The sequence below is a fragment of the Felis catus genome, chromosome C2 (assembly GCF_018350175.1).
Source record: "Felis catus isolate Fca126 chromosome C2, F.catus_Fca126_mat1.0, whole genome shotgun sequence".
Classification (NCBI taxonomy): domain Eukaryota; kingdom Metazoa; phylum Chordata; class Mammalia; order Carnivora; family Felidae; genus Felis; species Felis catus.
Genome location: NC_058376.1, coordinates 51,483,375 through 51,501,495, shown reverse-complemented (window position 1 = coordinate 51,501,495; position 18,121 = coordinate 51,483,375). Strand labels below are relative to the sequence as shown.

Here is an 18,121-nt window from a genome sequence, read left to right as displayed (position 1 = left end):
GTAGGGATTTAATGACAAATATGTCTCTATAAGGCTCCATTCCAGGTTGTGCCCTCCATCTGTTCCACAGGTTTTCATATGGTTGCATCTAAGGAAGTAAAATATCTTCATCCTGAGATCTAAAGGAGCGATCTAAAAATTAACTAGTTAAATAAAGGGAAGAAAAGGGATTTATCACATTTATTGTGATTAAAATATTAATAAAGTTTTGTTACTTGTCAAATTAATTTAAAAATGCTTCCTACTTATTGTATCATAATATAAAGCCTGACTACCATTCCCTGTCAAAAGGCAGCTTCATTGGTTAAAATCAAAATTAGTAATATCCTCTACATTTGATAGATCAATGAATTTTTGCTTAATTCATTATCTTACCCCTTCAATGGAAACAACAATGAAAGTAAAATTCCCTTTCAGATATTTAGGAGGTTCTTTCCTATAATGTAGCTTATATTTGTTTTGATCCTTCCATTGTGAAATACCAACATTTTTAGATAGACTAAACTTTTTGGCTGACTGTGGTAATAGAAGTATGAACCAAAACAAAATCATGTATCTCGACAATGAGTGTGAAGTAACTACTTATTACTCAATGACAGTTTTGTCCTTCTGGCTTTAGATTCTGACTGCTTTCATGGTGTTAGGGTTGTTATTTGGATCTCTTCTATGGGCTGAATATGGAGGCAATAAGACTCACATTACCAGGTAATGTCTTCCCTGTTTACCTCCTATTCTAAATTGTATTTATAGCTTACTATTTATTTTTTTCTCAGCTTACCCATAAATAATTATCAAACTGAGCTAAACCTTATTTTATAAAAGCATATGAATTAATAATTTCATACTCTGATGCTCATTCATTTACATGTATTGTCTATGGGAGATACCTGATGGAACTCATCTGGAGTTTGAGAGATGGTGGTTAGATATGAAGGGCAGGCCAGTACTTTGAACCTGGACTTGGATACTAGTTTAAGATTTTAATAGCCAAAGGCTTGCCTAGCACATGAAAATGAATGTAGCTAACATTTTTTAAAATGCCGTTTTTTCCTTAGAGAAATAAAAAATGCCATAATTTATCTTGCCTTAAAAGTTAAAAAAAGTTGGTTAAAAACACAATTCTCAATTAATATTATTAATGTGCAAATTTTAAATTTCATCTTGGGGTGCCTGAATGGCTCAATAAGTTAAGTGTATGACTTTGGCTCAGGTCATGATTTCATAGTTTGTGAGTTCAAGCCCCACGTCGGGCTCTGTGCTCACAGCTCAGAGCCTGGAGTCTGCTTTGGATTCTGTGTCTCCTTCTCTCTCTGCCCCTCCCTCACTCATTCTCTGTCTCTCTTTGTCTCTCAAAAATAAATAAATGTAAAAAAATTTTTTTAAATGTTTTTAAATTTCATCTTAAGGACAATAATTGGAATGGGATAAGATAAATAGAATGAAGAAAAGCAACGGAAATGCCAGGAGACATGAAAATAAAAAATAGACAAATGTCAGGAGAAATAAAAAATAGAGGTACAACAAGAAGTGTGATTGTGTTAGTCTGTGTCAAGTCAGAAGACAGAAAATATATCAATAATATGGACATGAGGAATTTAATATTGAGCACAGTTAACTAGTAAATAATAATGATACTGGGAACTGTTAACTAGTTAAAGGTGATTAATAATTAAGATGTGCAGAAGTAAACGATGCAGGAAGAGTGCACTAATGACAAATGTGTAAAGTTCTTCCTGTGTCTAGGGCTGAGGAAAAGGGAGTAAGACCTTTCTTAGAAACTTAGAAACTTAAGATAGGGGACAGACTCATAGTCTGGGATTAAGACCTCTTTGGAAAAAGTGGGGGAAAGGGACACTCAGACTGTAACAAGTAAATTTGCTGAAACAGGTGGGTCATCCTGCCCAGGTGGTGAAGAAACTTGCACAAGTATGTGAGCTGTAGCTGGTCTAAAGCAGCAACCCACTGGATGGAAAAGAAACCCACTGATGTGTTTGGACTTCATTTGGTTCATGGGGGCTTCTGAGGTTAACACTACTACATTCCACTTTCCACATTCAAGCTACCACTTGTCAAGACAAAAATAGCTCAACTCCCTCATGCTGACCTAGTATTGCATTCTCTTTCTAGTACCTTCTCTTGACAAAGCTTAACATCAATATCAGTTGGCCAAGTACCAATATCTAGGTCTATTATAACAACTCAAGGGAAGAAAGGATTGATCTGCAGCTAACAGTCAGTATATTGGTTACTGTCTCATTCTACACTGACAGCTATTCACATTCCATACACACCTTTATAAAACAACAAAAACAATTTAATGTTTTCACTTAACGAGATGTAACTATTTTTTGTACAATGGATGCAGTTCTTATCCCCTCTCAAAATGAGGAAACAAAAAGTCCTAATTGTCATTGTATCCCATTACTAGCTATATTAGTTACGACTCAAATCTGGTCACCATTTCACTGAATATTTGTTCCTAAAGAAAAAAAATGTAAGGTTAACTTCCAATAACCTTACATATAAAATAAACCTTGAATATAAAATAATAAGAGGATAGGGAGAGATGCAAATAAATAATGTGCATAAAAATAAATAGTAAAACCTTGCATTGCGAGCAACTTGTTCTGTCAGTGTTCCACAAGATGAGCAAACATTTCTAATAAATTTTAACTTGATAAATGAGTGATGTATTACAATAAGAATAGTATGTGATACCAAAGGTCACATGACCACAATTGAGCCAATGATTCTTCTCTCTCTCTTGCTGTGGGACTGTGGGTGATCATCAATGCAATGTCACCTTTCCCTGAAATCAAAAGCAAGAGTCATTGGATAGGTTCCTCGTTAAAGCTGCACGAAAAGAAAAAGATTCCATTGAACCGATGAATAGCAGTGATTCCGTTAATGTTGGTGAAAGTCCTCCTACACAATAACCCCCTCTTTCTTGTCTCTCTCACACCAGCCATGAAGGTTTTCAAAGGTAAGTGCTGGTTAATTTATGTTTTCCTTTATATTTTGTGTTTTCATTATTATTTTCTATTATATTACAGTATTGTAATCATTTTTATATGAATATATTTGGGTTGTGGAATGAATCATCTGAATTTGCATTATTTCTTATGGGGAAATTCACTTTGGTATACAAGTGCTTTGGATTACAAGCATGTTTCTGGAACAAATTATGCTCGCAAACCAAGGTTATACTGTATATACACATAACATGCAAAAAACAAAAAACTGCCACAGTCCTCACTTCTATAATTGATCATGAGGCTACATTTGAGATCTGCAAATTTATTCTTCTGCTACCTATTCCATATTTTATGTTTTCAGTCAGAATATAGTTGATGTTCTTTAGCAGGTGTAATTATTCAAACTCTTCATTTCTGAATGATTGGAGTCCTCCATAGTTTTCCTTTCTTTGGCTGCTCTAGTTTTTTAATTACCTTTACAATTGTGCATAGAAGTATTGAGAGTCTATTCTCTTAAATGTATTGAGTCCTCTGTGTTCCTGCTGTGTGGAAGCAAAACAGTTATCTATTGATAATCAGTATTAATCACCTCAGCCATTAGACTAAACTTTTTGCCTGTTAGTTCAGTGGGGCCCCAAATTTCCAAGTAGCAAGCTTGTTTTCCAATTCAATAGTACCATTTTGCCTACCCATAGAGGAAGCATTCTCTTCTTGAAGACTAAGACTGTTCCACAAGTGGAGCTCAAAGTTGCCAGATAAAAAGCAAAAGTTCTTTGTGTAATTTATTAAAAATAATAGTGAGAGAAGCCACTCCCATAACCATTCCTTGATTTCCTATTTCCTGTATTCTGACTATGGGGGTGAAAGTACCATACAATGGTCTCTGGTTCAAAGCATATCACAAATCCTAAGGGAGATCCCCATCCTTTTGATATATTGTCTATCAACTAATGCCACACTTGAATCTTCAGGAAGTCATTGCATTAGGCCAGCCACTTCTTTGTAATGAAGTAGTTGGTAAATCCATTAATTCCATGAGCATATGCTGAAATTCTCTTGATAAATTGGGCTTAGGAGTCAATAACCTAGGTCTGTTGCACATACTCTAAACTTCTGAACATCCTTGAAACCCCCATTTTCTGCAGAACTCTTCTTGTAGACCAATGGGCTTAACAAGAACAAGATAAAGTCAGTCTGGATATGTTTTTACCTAAAAAAAAAAGCATTGCAAGTTTATGATCACCTTCAAAAACCTCTATCTTCTCCTTGTTTGTACTCTATATTATAAAATGTTCATAGTTGTTTCCTTTAGCATAAAGTATAGTTTAAGCTGTCTGTACACTTCATTTCATAATCCCCACTTCTTGGTGCCGACTCTTAAAAAGAAACAAAAATTGATATTTGCATGTGATGGTTGTCATGCTAAATCATTGCTAATTGGCATAAGTATGACTCACTGAGTGTAGTCAATTAGCTTTGGAAGATACTAGGCAGATAAAGTTATTCAATCACATCTGAATAGGGCATTACAACACAATAAATGGAATTTGGTCTCCAGCATTTATAATGTAAATCCTACCATGAATAATAACTTTAGTTCTTTCACATCCTTTAGGTAGATGGCAAGAAGTTGGCAAGAATGATGTAGGGTTACAAATACATAAAGATTTATTATATTGCACCACATACCTTCTTTACTACATTCATTCTCTTTATTTCATTTCTGTAGAAAAATGGAATTTTTCCATTGATTGATGAATTGGATAAAGATTATTCAGCCATAAAAAAGAATGAAATCTTGCCATTTGCAACAACATGGTTGGAGCTAGAGAGTATAATGCTAAGCGAAATAAGTCAGACAGAGACAGACTAATACCATATGATTTCACTCATATGTGGAATTTAAGAAACAAAACAAATTAGCAAAAGGGAAAAATATATAGAGGGATAGACAAGCCAAGAAACAGAACAAACTGATAGTTACCAGAGGGGAACTGGATAGGGAGATAGGTTAAACAGGTGATGGCGATTAAGGAGTGCACTTGTAATGAGCACTGAATATGTATGGAATTGTTGAATCTCTATATTGCACACCTGAAACTAATATAACATGATATGTTAACTAACGGAAATTACAATAAAAACTTAAAAAATAATTTTTTGCAGAGATTCCTGAAGAGCTAGCTAGTCAGAAGTGATGTTCTTGAATATATCTTTTATAAATTCCTTCTAAAATAAAAATGCTATTAAAACTTGATTATTTTAAGCCTATCCCTTCAGCAACTTGTCTAAATCTAGTTATTCCAATCCACTGTAATGAGAGCTGTGCACAGAAGAGCAAGTAATCTTTTTTCTTATGCTGCATCATTAAATAAATTGTTGCCTGGGTTGGTGGAACCAGTTTTACACTGGTTTTATATCCAACCTTGCTTTTGGTATCTTGCCTCACTAGATGTTCAAACAATATATGCAACATTATCTCAATTTCTGTTATTTTTCTGACTTAAGAGGTTTGGTTTCTTTGCCATTAAGGTACAGTCTCTCCCAATCAGGTTACTGCTGGGATCCCAGGCACAGCTGCTACAGTGGTGAGAGAACAGGATTTGATTCTTTGTGAGGAACTGGGACCTTGAATACACATTGAACTAGTAACTCCAGTCAGTAGTCTCATAAATGTTTGCCATGTCACAGTAAAGACCAGGAGAAACTTTAGGACAATATCAGTGTAAATTCACTTTCATATATTAAAGGTGACTTAGTAAAATCCTCACTTTTAAGAGGATAAAACCTGAGTAGGCAAAAATAAGTGTATTGAGAGCAGTGAACAGCATTTAGGAAAAATTTTCCAGCTACAGCAAGTCCAGGAAAAGGAAAGTTACTAAAGTGGTTTAAGTGGATTTTAAAGAAGAATAAAGCTTTAAGGTTTCGACTTAGGTGGCTTCATAGAGCATGCTTTTGAGCTATTGCCAAATATTTATACCTGCATCAAAGAAAAATGAAAAAAAATTGACAATGGCTAAACTAAAAAGAAAGCTAGGTGACTCTAAAAGACACACACTAAAACTCTCAAAGCATTATCTTATGAATTCCTGGCGGAAACCGAACCTAAATATTCATGTGATCTGTTGGTTAGTTTACTCTTCATCAGATATATACTGTGATTTCCTTACACTACAGCAAATTCATATGGAACACTTAGTAACTTACTCAGTCATTTAATTTCAGTTACACATTTCAGAAAAAGGGCAGAAGAAACTCATGGGAATAGCCATGAAAAAAAAAAGTAGCTGCATTAATTAGTTATTGCCAAGACAACAAACAAGCAAACAAATATGTCTTCATATCAACTATCTCTGGAACAGGAGGTTTGTTCATGCTGACACTTGAGTGGCTGACCAAGGCAGGGCTCAGCTTGGTAGCTTACCTAAATTTTACTATATTCCCTTATGAATCTGAGCGTCAGCTGGGGATCATCTACTCCAGAATGGGTTGAGATAGGCAGAACTGCAGATCTGCAAGTCCTAGTCTGCTCCCCATGTGTCTCATCCTCCTTGGACCAGCAGACCAGCCAGGGTGTGCTCTCCTCATAGTAATGGCAAAAGCACAAGAGACTGCACAGAACTATGTGATGATGCTTAGGTTCAGAAATGATCACTACGTGCCATTTGTCCAAGTAAGCTACATATGGCCGAAAGTCCTAAATCAAAAGGTAGAGAAGAATGCTAGACCCATGTCAAGACCATTCCAAGGATAAAGCCATAATTCAATCTACCTCAGTAGCCAATGCCAGAAAGGGAGAATTAGTGACAGGTATAGTAATGCCTGTCTTCAGAAAATGAATCAAGATTATTCTCAATGATTTAAAAAAAATGGCTGAAAGCTTATAAACCCCCCTTTTTTCAATTTAACCTAAAAATGTATTATTACATTTTGCTTTCAGGAATGAACAGACTTAATCAAACATCCTAGTATAGGTTCAAATATTTCAATAATTCATAGATTTTACCCTTCCTCTGCTTCAAAAATTACACTTTGAGAAGAGATTTAATGATAAAACAGGGTATATTAAGTTTAGTACATGCTGTATTTGGGTCATGACTCTTATAGAACCCAAAACAATAAATTTACCCAATTGGGGCAGAGTGTATCACACACAGTACTGAATTGGCACTTAATCATTTCACTGTCAGTTTCAATATACAGAATTTCCAGTATTATAGACCCCACTTCTTCCTCTGTGTTCTCTTCCCCTTTTGCATAACCACTAAAATATAAATATTACCTCATACACTCTTCAGTATGCCTAATATCCATTGAAGTTATAAAAAGTAGCACTTGTCACTCTTTTTCTATTTTTAAATTATTTTTCATATCTAGGTTCAACACTTTCATTTAAAAGACTGTAGATTTGAAGAATGTGTTATTAGATAGGAAAACACATAAAAACTATGATATTTACTGTGAATATATTCTACTGCTACATTTGAAATAAGGATTCATCCTTTTTTTGTTTGGAGGCAACCTACAGCATTGATGTAGGGTAAACAACTATCATTTATTCAAACTGGCAGGTTTATCCTCGAGCTAATATGACATCAGTGTGCCACTTATTTTTCTTAAATTTATAAAACAAAAATAAAAAAAAAACTATTCCCTAAATGACAGCTCATGATTTGTTGCTAAGTACATAAGTTGTTCGAATACTTTATTAAATAAAGTTAGTGTCACTATGAAAATTGTAGATCAACGAAGCAGAGTCAGGCAAGAAATATCTCCACAGAAAATATTCATCTCTTTACCCAAATGGACAGACATAGAATCTGGCAATGTGGGCACTGCTAATTTGTGTTTTATTTTACAGATTGTCCACAAGACTATAGTATCACTAAGTCTGGTAATAGAAATCCAAGTTCAGCTTGAATTGAGAAAAAAAGCATTTAAATGAATTTTCTTCATTCCTTCACTATAAATATGTTGCACTTTGCTAAAGCCAAGGTGATATCAGAAGATGAATGGAAGAAACAAGAGGAAAGGAATGAAAGGAGAGGAAAGAAGTGACAAAGACATGATAGAAAAGCACCTGAGGAAAGAGGAAAATTAATATTGAGGCGATGACTGAAGGGTTGTTTCTGTCTTTTTTAAAAATTTTAATGTTTATTCATTTTTGAGAGAGAGAGAAAGAGAAAGAAAGAGAGAGAGAGCCAGAGAGAGAGGGAGACACAGAATCTGAAGCAGGCTCCAGGCTCTGAGCTGTCAGCACAGAACCTGATGCGGGGCTTGAACTCTTGAACCACGAGATCACGAGCTGAGTCAAAGTTGGACACTTAACAGACTTGAGCCACCCAGGAGCCCTTTATTCATTTTCTGTGATAATTTATCACATAACCTCTTCTCTATTTTTACAGGCCCTTTAAAAAGGCATACAAATTGATTTTGTTTAGACTTTTTTTTATTCAAGGGTGCTCATTGCCACCCAGAAATCAACAAGCATTATAGTCTCTTCTCTGGCTCATGTTTCAAATTCTTGTGATTTTGATCATCTACGTCACTTTCCTCCTAATTTGTGCTGTGTGCATATTAAACTTACATATCACTTAGGTTGCTTGTGTTGCCTCAAAGTTTGTGGAGGACAGTATAGTTGAATTCAGTCATTTAATCCATTTCATCCATGAATGTTTTACCAAAGGTTCTGAGCTTACATAATAAAACATTTCAATAAAAAGTTAACTATACATGTATTTGGTGATTATTTGATGACCATATTAATTGTAACACTGCCCCAAATTGTATTAACTGAAATTACAATTAAAAATTAAAGATTATGGGGCTTCTGGAGGCTCAGGCATTTACGCCCATCGTGATCTCATGGTTCCTGCGACAGAGCCCCACGTCCAGCTCTTCACTGACAGCTGACAGCGCTGAGCCTGTCTGGGATTCTCTCTCTCTCTCCTTCTTTCTGCCTCTCCCCTGCTCACACCCTCTCTTTCTCTCTCTCTCAAAATAAATAAACATTAAAAAAAGTTCTTTAAAAAAAAAAAGGTCTTAAAAGCTCATGCCTAATGTGTAAATAGTGGAAGCATATGTAATTTTTTAAATAAAAAATAACCATCACAGTTATGATCATAGTGAAACGAAAAGCTTAAGAAGCAGCAACATGAAGAAAGGATATTATTTGTGAAAAAATAAATGTGATTTACTGTAACTTAACAGAAGTTTCATAACTGTATTTCTTTAAAACTACTGAAAGAAACAGAAGTTCTTCATGAGCCGACCTATCACTCTACAGACAAACTAATTTAAAAAAATGTATTTCATTTTCACTTGCCTCATCATCTTTTTGGACTTTCTGCTAAGGCTAAAATATTATACATTATTTGGTCCTACGCAGATAGTTTATAGTCGTATACCATTGATTGCTTACACCTGAGAAGATTTGCCTTAATTCCACATCTTTATCTTCATATCCATCAATAGTGAACTGATTAATGTTTCTAAGATGTTCATTTATTACATTAGAGTCAGTCCATTTCACACTAACAGCAACACCCCTCAATTTATCACTGTTGCTTAAGACAATGTTCTATAGATGTGTTGACCTGAAAAGGGGCATGTAGGAAGATGTAGAATAGTGTGGTTGCAAGAAATGTAAGGTCATAAATGATATGGTAACAAACTTTGCCCTGAATTTACTTTTTAATTTACCTTCTACTGCTTCAAGTCCCATACTGGTAAAATATTTAGAAAGAATCATGTGGCAACAAAATTGTTATTATTAGTGGGGAGAGATTTCCCCACATCAACAGTAGTTTGAATAATCTACACAATCTCTCAATGGATGCTTACCATCACTGCAGCATTGTCTTTATAATACCGTAATAATTTTATTCTGTCATTGAGTATTTCTTTAGTATTACCCCTAAATTATCCCATCCTGGGAGCCCAAGTCTTTGAATTCGGTCTGGGCAAACTAGGGGCTAACTGCCTAGGTAGAGAATGTTATTGTAAGCCTGTTAGAGTTGAGTATAATGCTTTATAACTGACGAACCATAACAAAATATAAGGGCATTATTTTTAATTTAAATTATGCTTAACCTAAGAATCTCTGCCAATAATATTTTCAAATGTGATGATTGAAGAATCATTACTTGTGATGATTCAGTAGTCATAATACTACTAAGAAATTATTGAAGAAAATTAAGTAAGCAACAACATAAGCAAACAAATGGACAAAAGAAGAATATAGAATATGAAGATTGTTAAACATTTGAGTAAGAAACTATTATAACTTATAACTTTAAGTTTACAACGATTGATAATATAACTGTAAAGCTTAAAATAAATGGTAAGAAGTATTTCCTAAAAAAACAGAGGAATAAAGTAAAAACAGTTTTATGGATGGGAATAAAAATTGCAGGTCATTTCAACAAATTTTTGCAAGTGATGGGGGAAGGTAACTACCATAACAACATCTTAGGAATATTGATTAGTTTGGGCTAAGGTGGGACAACTTATATATATATGTGTATGTATAGATACACATAATTATAATTACATAATAACATAAAACAACTTTTATGTATTTATAATATATATGTGCATATATACACACAAAATTATATAATAATATAAAATAATTATATATAATTACAGATGTAATGTATGTAATTATTTAATTATAAATTACATAATACAATATATAAAATTATATATATAATTATAAATGCAATATATATATAGATAAGTCATATAAAATATATCTCTCAAAATACATAATATAAATTTGAATATATTATTAAAATATTTTAGTGATGTTAGTGATTTAGTGCTAACACTACTAAAGGAGAAATGTATACGTTGTCAACTAAGAAAGGGCTATGCCTTTCCCTACATGAAACACCATGCCTAAAATAAAGTTAACAAAAAATCACATCTTATAATAAATGCAATGATACATATTTGTGTCTAACGAGACACAAATGTTCTCAGTTTATGTTAAAATATCAAGTTGTAAATTTACAGAGGAAGCATCAATAATAGCGCAATGTGGTTGAAAATACTGACCTTACAAAGATGTTATAGAATGAATGTCTGACAACATTGATGACATTTGGGCAAATATGAACTTAAAGTAAATTTTTAAAATGAGACAGGAAGAGATGCTTTGCATTCATAAAAGTTATAATCCACTGAGAAAATATAACATTCATAATCTTTAAGTACTGAGAAAATTCAGCAAAACTGGAAGAATTCGACAAACATAATTTTTTAGGACTCTCAAATACCTCTTAAGAGGTGCTTATCATATCATTTACATAAAAAATTAAATCAGGCTACAAGGTATCTGCAGGGTATAGTCAAAAGTGTTCACTGCACTAAAAAACAGAAGAATCTGATCTTCAAATATGTCTGAAATATTTACTTAAAAAACTGAATTTGTACCAGGATGAAAAACACTAAAAATTTGCAAAATTAGAAATTGTGTACAGGTGATATATTCTGAACATTTTGCAATTAAATTAGAAGTTAAAAATTAGAAATAAGCAGTGTTTTGTTTTTGTTCTTCATTTTTTTAACACAGAATTTTTTTATTTTTTATTTATTTTTAATTTTTAAAAAATATTTTTAATGTTTATTTTTGAGAGAGTGAGAGAGAACATGAACGGGGATGCAGAGAGAGACACAGAATCTGAACCAGGCTCCAGGCTCTGAGACGTCAGCACAGAGCCTGATGTGGGGCTTGAGCTCATGAGCCATGAGATTGTGACCTGAGCCAAAGTTGGATACTTAACTGACTGAGCCATCCAGCCACCCTAACATTGAATTGTTTTAAATCACATATGTAAAAAAGCTTGACTAAAAAAAAGAAAATGTCATATGATACTTATAGGTAGATTTTTATAACCATAACTATAACTAAGAAAATAAAATTAAATTAAAAATTTTATTAAGATTTTATCAAAACCCCCCAAATAAATGTAAGGAATAAGAAAGTATAACAATCATAAACCAAGAATTAATAAAACTGAACAAAAAGCTCCTTAACAAAAAAAAATTTTTATAGGAAGACTAACAGAGAATTGATTTTACAAGACTGATGAAGAGAAAAAGAACATAAAAATAAATATTATCAAGAAAACAACAGATTGAAGGGGCTTTAAAAATATTAAGAACATTTTGATAGAAAATAATAAGAATTTTGAAAATGGACAATTACAAAAATATAAATTATGAAAATTCTAAAAAAATTTACATATGTAAAAATTGGGCACAAATTAGGCTTTACTATTTATATTACACAGTTTTTTTTTTTACAGCTACTTACATTGCAAATTGAGGAATATTTCTGAGTGATATTTTATATAGTGGATTAGAAAACCTCAACTCAAATAACAAAGCATAACTTTAAAATTGAATTATATGTTGTATTTTTTTCTACCTTCTGCTTTTGAAGAGTTACTATTTTGTTCTTTTAGTGAAGAGGCATGCATACAAAAAAATGCTAAGGTATAATACAGTAAATGGATTTGTTTGTGGTTTCTTTTCATTTTCATTCAATTCAAGTGTAATGGTTTATGTTTTAAATATTCATTCCTTTGAACTTCACAAAGTAGAGAGAATATCACAGATTTATTAAGGGTATAAACTTCAAATACATTTTTATTTATTTTTTTTTATTTTTTAAGTTTATTTATTTTTAGAGCAAGAGAGCCTGAGTGGGAGGAAGAGCGGGGAGGAGGGTGGGGGAGAGAGAGAGAAAAAGAGAGAGAGAGAGAGAGAGAGAGAGAGAGAGAGAGAGAGAGAGAGAGAGAGACAGAGAGAGAATGAATCCCAAGCAGGCTCCACACTGTCAGTGCAGCGCCTGATATGGGGCTTAAACCCACGAATTGTGAGATCATGACCTGAGCCCGTCGAACACTCGATCGACTTAGCCACCCAGACACACCTTCAAATACATTTTTAAAATGTTATCAAAATAAAGTAACATGCAGGAAAAAAAACAACTGGGATATGTGACTATTTGTGTTGTTTTATAGTCCATATACTGCATTATATGACTGTGTATACAAATGACCAAGGCATTTTCTTTATCTAGTATCTCCCTTATTTTAATGGATATTTGAGCCTTTGCTTACTTCCAAGTATTAGGGAAATATTTGTATATGTCTAAGAACATAAAATATTGCCATGTAGTGTCAGAGATAATTCCACTACACCAAGTTGAAGTTTACTTTAGAAAGAGTAGAAAGGTTTTGTGGGAGAACATGTAAAATTAATGGAGATCAATATAATACTAAAAAACATCTTTCATCATGCAGCTTCTTTGAATTTTGTAATTTCACCTGGTACTATGAGAAAGGCAAGTAAAAGAGAAAGAAATTACAGATGACTCTGTTGACTGCTCTGCATTTCACTTGGTGCTTTCTAATTGCATGAGAAGGGACGATTGATAGCACAAATGCCTCAACTGAAGAGAAGAAACATATATTTAATGCAGAAAGGATACAGGGCTGTGTGTAAAATGATTCGGATCATAAACCGGGCTTTGCAGATAAATACATTTGTACTCTAAATTATCTATTTAATCCCTTTAGACTTCAGTTCCCCATGCAGAAATTAGGGGATTAGGACAAAATTACTTCTAGGATCCCTGTTAGCTCAAAGTCTTCAAAGTTAATACTTTGGTGAGTGACAATACTAATTTTTCCTATTTTTCTTTGTCATCGTTTCATATACTCACTTTCAATGGTTTTACTTACCTGATATTTTGTAACTTCATCCTTACATATCAGAAAACTTGAGAAAAAATGTGAGAATAATACAAGAAATGCCTGAATATCATTTACCCAGATCCACCTATCATTTATTTATATCTTGCATCTTTAATCATTTTCTCTTTCTCTTTTTCTTTCTCCCCCTATTTCTCTATCTCTCTGCCTCCCTCTCGTGTTTGTATTTGCCTATGTGTGGATATGCACATTTTTAATCCTGAAACATTTTAGAATAGTTTGGAGACCATTTTAAAAGAACAAGAGTATTTTGTTACATAACTACAATATAGTTATCAAAATGAGGAAATTTAGTCTTGATACAACACTATCATCTAATTCACAATCCATATTCATGTTTTATCAGTTGTTAAAATGGTGTACTTTATAGTTATTTGTTTTCCCCAATAAGGTCCAGCATTTAATCCAGGTTCAGACATTAGATTTAGTTGCCACATGTTTTTAGCTTCCTTTTATCTGAAAGAATTCTTGGTCCTTTGTTTCTTAATATTGAAATTTTTAAGACTACAGGTCAGTTATTTTGAAGACTGTTCTTTTTTTTTTTTAATTTTTTTTTCAACGTTTATTTATTTTTGGGACAGAGAGAGACAGAGCATGAACGGGGGAGGGGCAGAGAGAGAGGGAGACACAGAATCTGAAGCAGGCTCCAGGCTCTGAGCCATTAGCCCAGAGCCCGACGCGGGGCTCGAACTCACGGACCGCGAGATCGTAACCTGGCTGAAGTCGGACGCTCAACCAACTGCGCCACCCAGGCGCCCCTGAAGACTGTTCTTATTGGTGTTTGTATATTGTTTGCTGAAATGATGTCTGATATTTATAAAGCCTCTCCTGCTTCTTTTGCTTAGAAGTAGCATATTTTCTCCATCCATTTACTTTTAACACATATGTGTCTTTATATTTAAAGTAGGATTCTCATACACAACATATAGTTGGGTCTTGTATTTCTAACCTCTATAAATCTTTCTTTTAAATGGTGCATATAGAACACTGACATTCAAAGTGATTACTGATATTATTGAATTAATACCTACCATATTTGCTACTGTTTTCTTTTTGTTGCCCTTGTTCATTGTTCCTATTTATCTGTTCCACATTTTTCCTGCCTTTTGTGGTTTTAATAGAGCATTTTATGATTCAATTTTTTCTTCCATCCTAGCAAATTATTTCCATTTTTTAAAATTTTTAGTGATTAGTGGGGGAGGGATAAAGAGAGGGGGAGAGAGTACGCAAAATAAGCTTAGAACTGCCAGTGCAGAGCCTGATGCAGTGGTTGAACCCATGAAGCTGTGAGATCCTGACCTGAGTGGAAACCAAGAGTGGGCCGCCCAAACAACTAAGCCACCCAGGTGCCCAAAGAATATGGATAACGAAAGTTTTGATTTTACTTTCACTTATTCCTTTTTGATGCTCTCCCCTCCCCACCCCCATTTGTTTGTTTATCTATTTAAATCCAAGTTAGTTAACATATGGTGTAATAATGATTTCAGGAATAGAATTTAGTGATTCATAACTTATAACACTCAGTGCTCATCCCAACAAGTGTCCTCCTTAATGCCCCTTGCCCATTTAGCCAATCCCCCCCAGTCAACACCCCCGGCAGCAGCCCTCAGTTTGTTCTCTGTATTTAAGAGTCTCTTGGGGCACCTGGATGGCTCAGTCAGTTAAGCATCAGACTTTGGCTTAGGTCATGATTTCATGGTTCCTGGGTTCCAGCCCCACATCAGCTCTATACTACAGCTCAGAGTCTGGAGCCTGCTTTAGATTCTGACTCCCTCCCTCTCTGCCCCACCCCTGCTCATGCTCTGTCTCTCTCTCTTAATGCTCATGCATTAAGAGTCTCTTATGTTTTGTCTCCCTCTCTGTTTTTATATTCCCCCCCTTTTAAATATAGACCTGAATTTCCGACCTGTATTATTTTATCTCTAAAGAACTTTTAACACTTATAAAAGGCATGTCTACTTACTGGCCACATGCCATGTGTGCAGAAATCCTGGTTGGTAGCTTTTTTCTCTTGACACTCTAAATATTTCATTCTATTCTCTTCTTGTTGCATAGTTTCTGAGATGTTGAAGGTGATTGTTATCTTTGTTCTTCTACAGGTAAGGTTTATTTGTTGTTGTTGTTTTCCCGTCTGGCTGCTTCCAGGATTTTTGATCATTGACTTTCTGCAATTTGAAAATGATATGCAAAGGTGTATTTTTTTTTTTTTTGTATTTATCATGTGTGGTTTCCCTATGCTACCTAGATCTGTGGTTTGGCATCTAAAACTAACATGAAAAAATTATCAGTCATTATCATTTCAAATATTTCTTCTGTTCCCTACTCTTTCTTCTCCTTTTGGTATTCCCGCCATACATATACCACTTATAGTTGTCCTACAAGCCTTGGATGTACAATTTTTTGAAGTATATATTTTTTTCTCTTTGCATTTCAGTTCAGCTTTCTACTGAGATACCCTCAAGCTCCGAAATTCTCTCTTAGGCTATGTCTAGTGTACTAATAAGCCCACCCTCATTCCTGTTACAATAATTTTGATGTCTAGCATTTCTTTTTGGTATTTTTTAAGAATTTCCTTCTCTGCTTGCATTGTTCATCTGATCTTGTATGTTGTCTATTTTATCCATTAGAACCCTCAGCATGTTAATTGCACTTGTTTTAAATTCCTAGTCTGCTAATTCCAATATCCCCACCATGTCTGGTTCTGATGTTTGTTCTGTCTATTCAAATTGTGTTTTTGGTTTTGGTTTTGATTTGTGCTACTTGGTATGCTTTGTAGTCTTTTATTGATAGGTAGATATGATGTATTGGGTATAAGGACTTGCTACAAATAGGTCATTAGTAATGTCATGGGAGGGTATAAGGGAAGTGAAGTGTTATATAGATCTATAATTAAGTCTCAGTCTTTTAGTGAGCCTATACCTCTGGACTGTGAGTTTTGTAACTTTTTCTCAGTTTTTCCTCCTCTCTTGGATGGGGGGGGGGGTGGGTAGAATGGCTAGAGTGGGCTAGAGCTGGGTATTTTCCTTCCCCAAGGTCAGTTAGGTTCTGATGGTACTTCAGTAGAATTATAAACTGTCAGACTTGTCCTCACCGAGCCTCCAGCAATTTGTCAATTATAGTTTTTTCCTACTTTGGCATTGGTTCCTAGAGAAGTTTCCACTCATGTGACTCTGTTCCAGTAAGCTGTGACTCTCAGTAGTCATTGTCAGTCTCCCTAATCTTGGTGCAAGCACTTTGCCCTGTATCCTCCCATCTTCAATGGATACAAAAAGAGCTGGTGATGTTTTACCTTAAGCTTTTTACCTGTTAGGAGGGAGTGGTGATTTCCAAGCTCCTTACATGTGGAACTGGAAACTTTTTTTTTCTAATTTTTGTTTGTTAAACACAGTGGACATATATTTTTTTAATATTTATTTATTTTTGAGAGATAGATATAGTGGGAGCAGGGGAGGGGGAGAGAGAGAGAGGGAGGCACAGAATCTGAAGCAGGCTCCAGGCTCTGAGGTATCAGTACAGAGCCCAATGTGGGGCTTGAACCCACAAACCACAGATCTATGATCTGAGCCAAAGTTGGACTCTTAACTGACTGAGACACCTAAGCACCCCAAACACTGTGGATATTTATTTGTGTCTCCTTAAAAAGTGCTGTGTTTTTGGTATCAATAAAGAAACAAGGGCCCTGAATGATACATTGGATCAGATGGACTTGACAGATATATTTAGAACTCTGCATCCCAAAGCAACACAATATACTTTCTTCTAGAGTGCACATGGAACATTTTCCAAGATAGATCACATACTGGGTCACAAAACAGCCCTTCATAAGTATACAAGAATTGAGATCATACCATGCATACTTTCAGACCACAATGCGATGAAGCTTGAAACGACCACAGGAAAAAGTCTGGAAAACCTCCAAAGGCATGGAGGTTAAAGAACATCCTACTAAAGAATGAATGGGTCAACCAGGCAATTAGAGAAGAAATTAAAAAATATATGGAAACAAATGAAAATGAAACTACAATGATTCAAATGCTTTGGCATGCAGCAAAGGCAGTCCTGAGAGGAAAATACATTGCAATCCAGGCCTATCTCAAGAAACAAGAGAAATCCCAAATATAAAATCCAACAGCACACCTAAAGGAAATAGAAGCAGAACAGCAAAGATACCCCAAACCCAGCAGAGGAAGAGAAATAACAAAGATCAGAGCAGAAATAAATATAGAATCTAAAAAAAACTATAGAGCAGATCAATGAAACCAAGAGTTGGTTTTTTGAAAAAATAAACAAAATTGATAAACCTCTAGCCAGGCTTCTCAAAAGGAAAAGGGAGGTAACCCAAATAGACAAAATCATGAA

General features: G+C 34.4%; 1 long non-coding RNA gene across 1 annotated transcript in view; it reads right to left on the bottom strand.

Annotated features, from left to right (window-relative positions):
- The window catches only part of LOC123379936, a 113,930-nt gene extending 97,999 nt beyond the window's left edge, over positions 1-15,931 (bottom strand). Inside the window, exon 1 of the long non-coding RNA XR_006585016.1 lies at positions 15,726-15,931. This is a non-coding gene — a long non-coding RNA (uncharacterized LOC123379936). The remainder of the gene's footprint in view (positions 1-15,725) is intronic.
- Between the last annotated feature and the right edge of the window lie 2,190 nt (positions 15,932-18,121).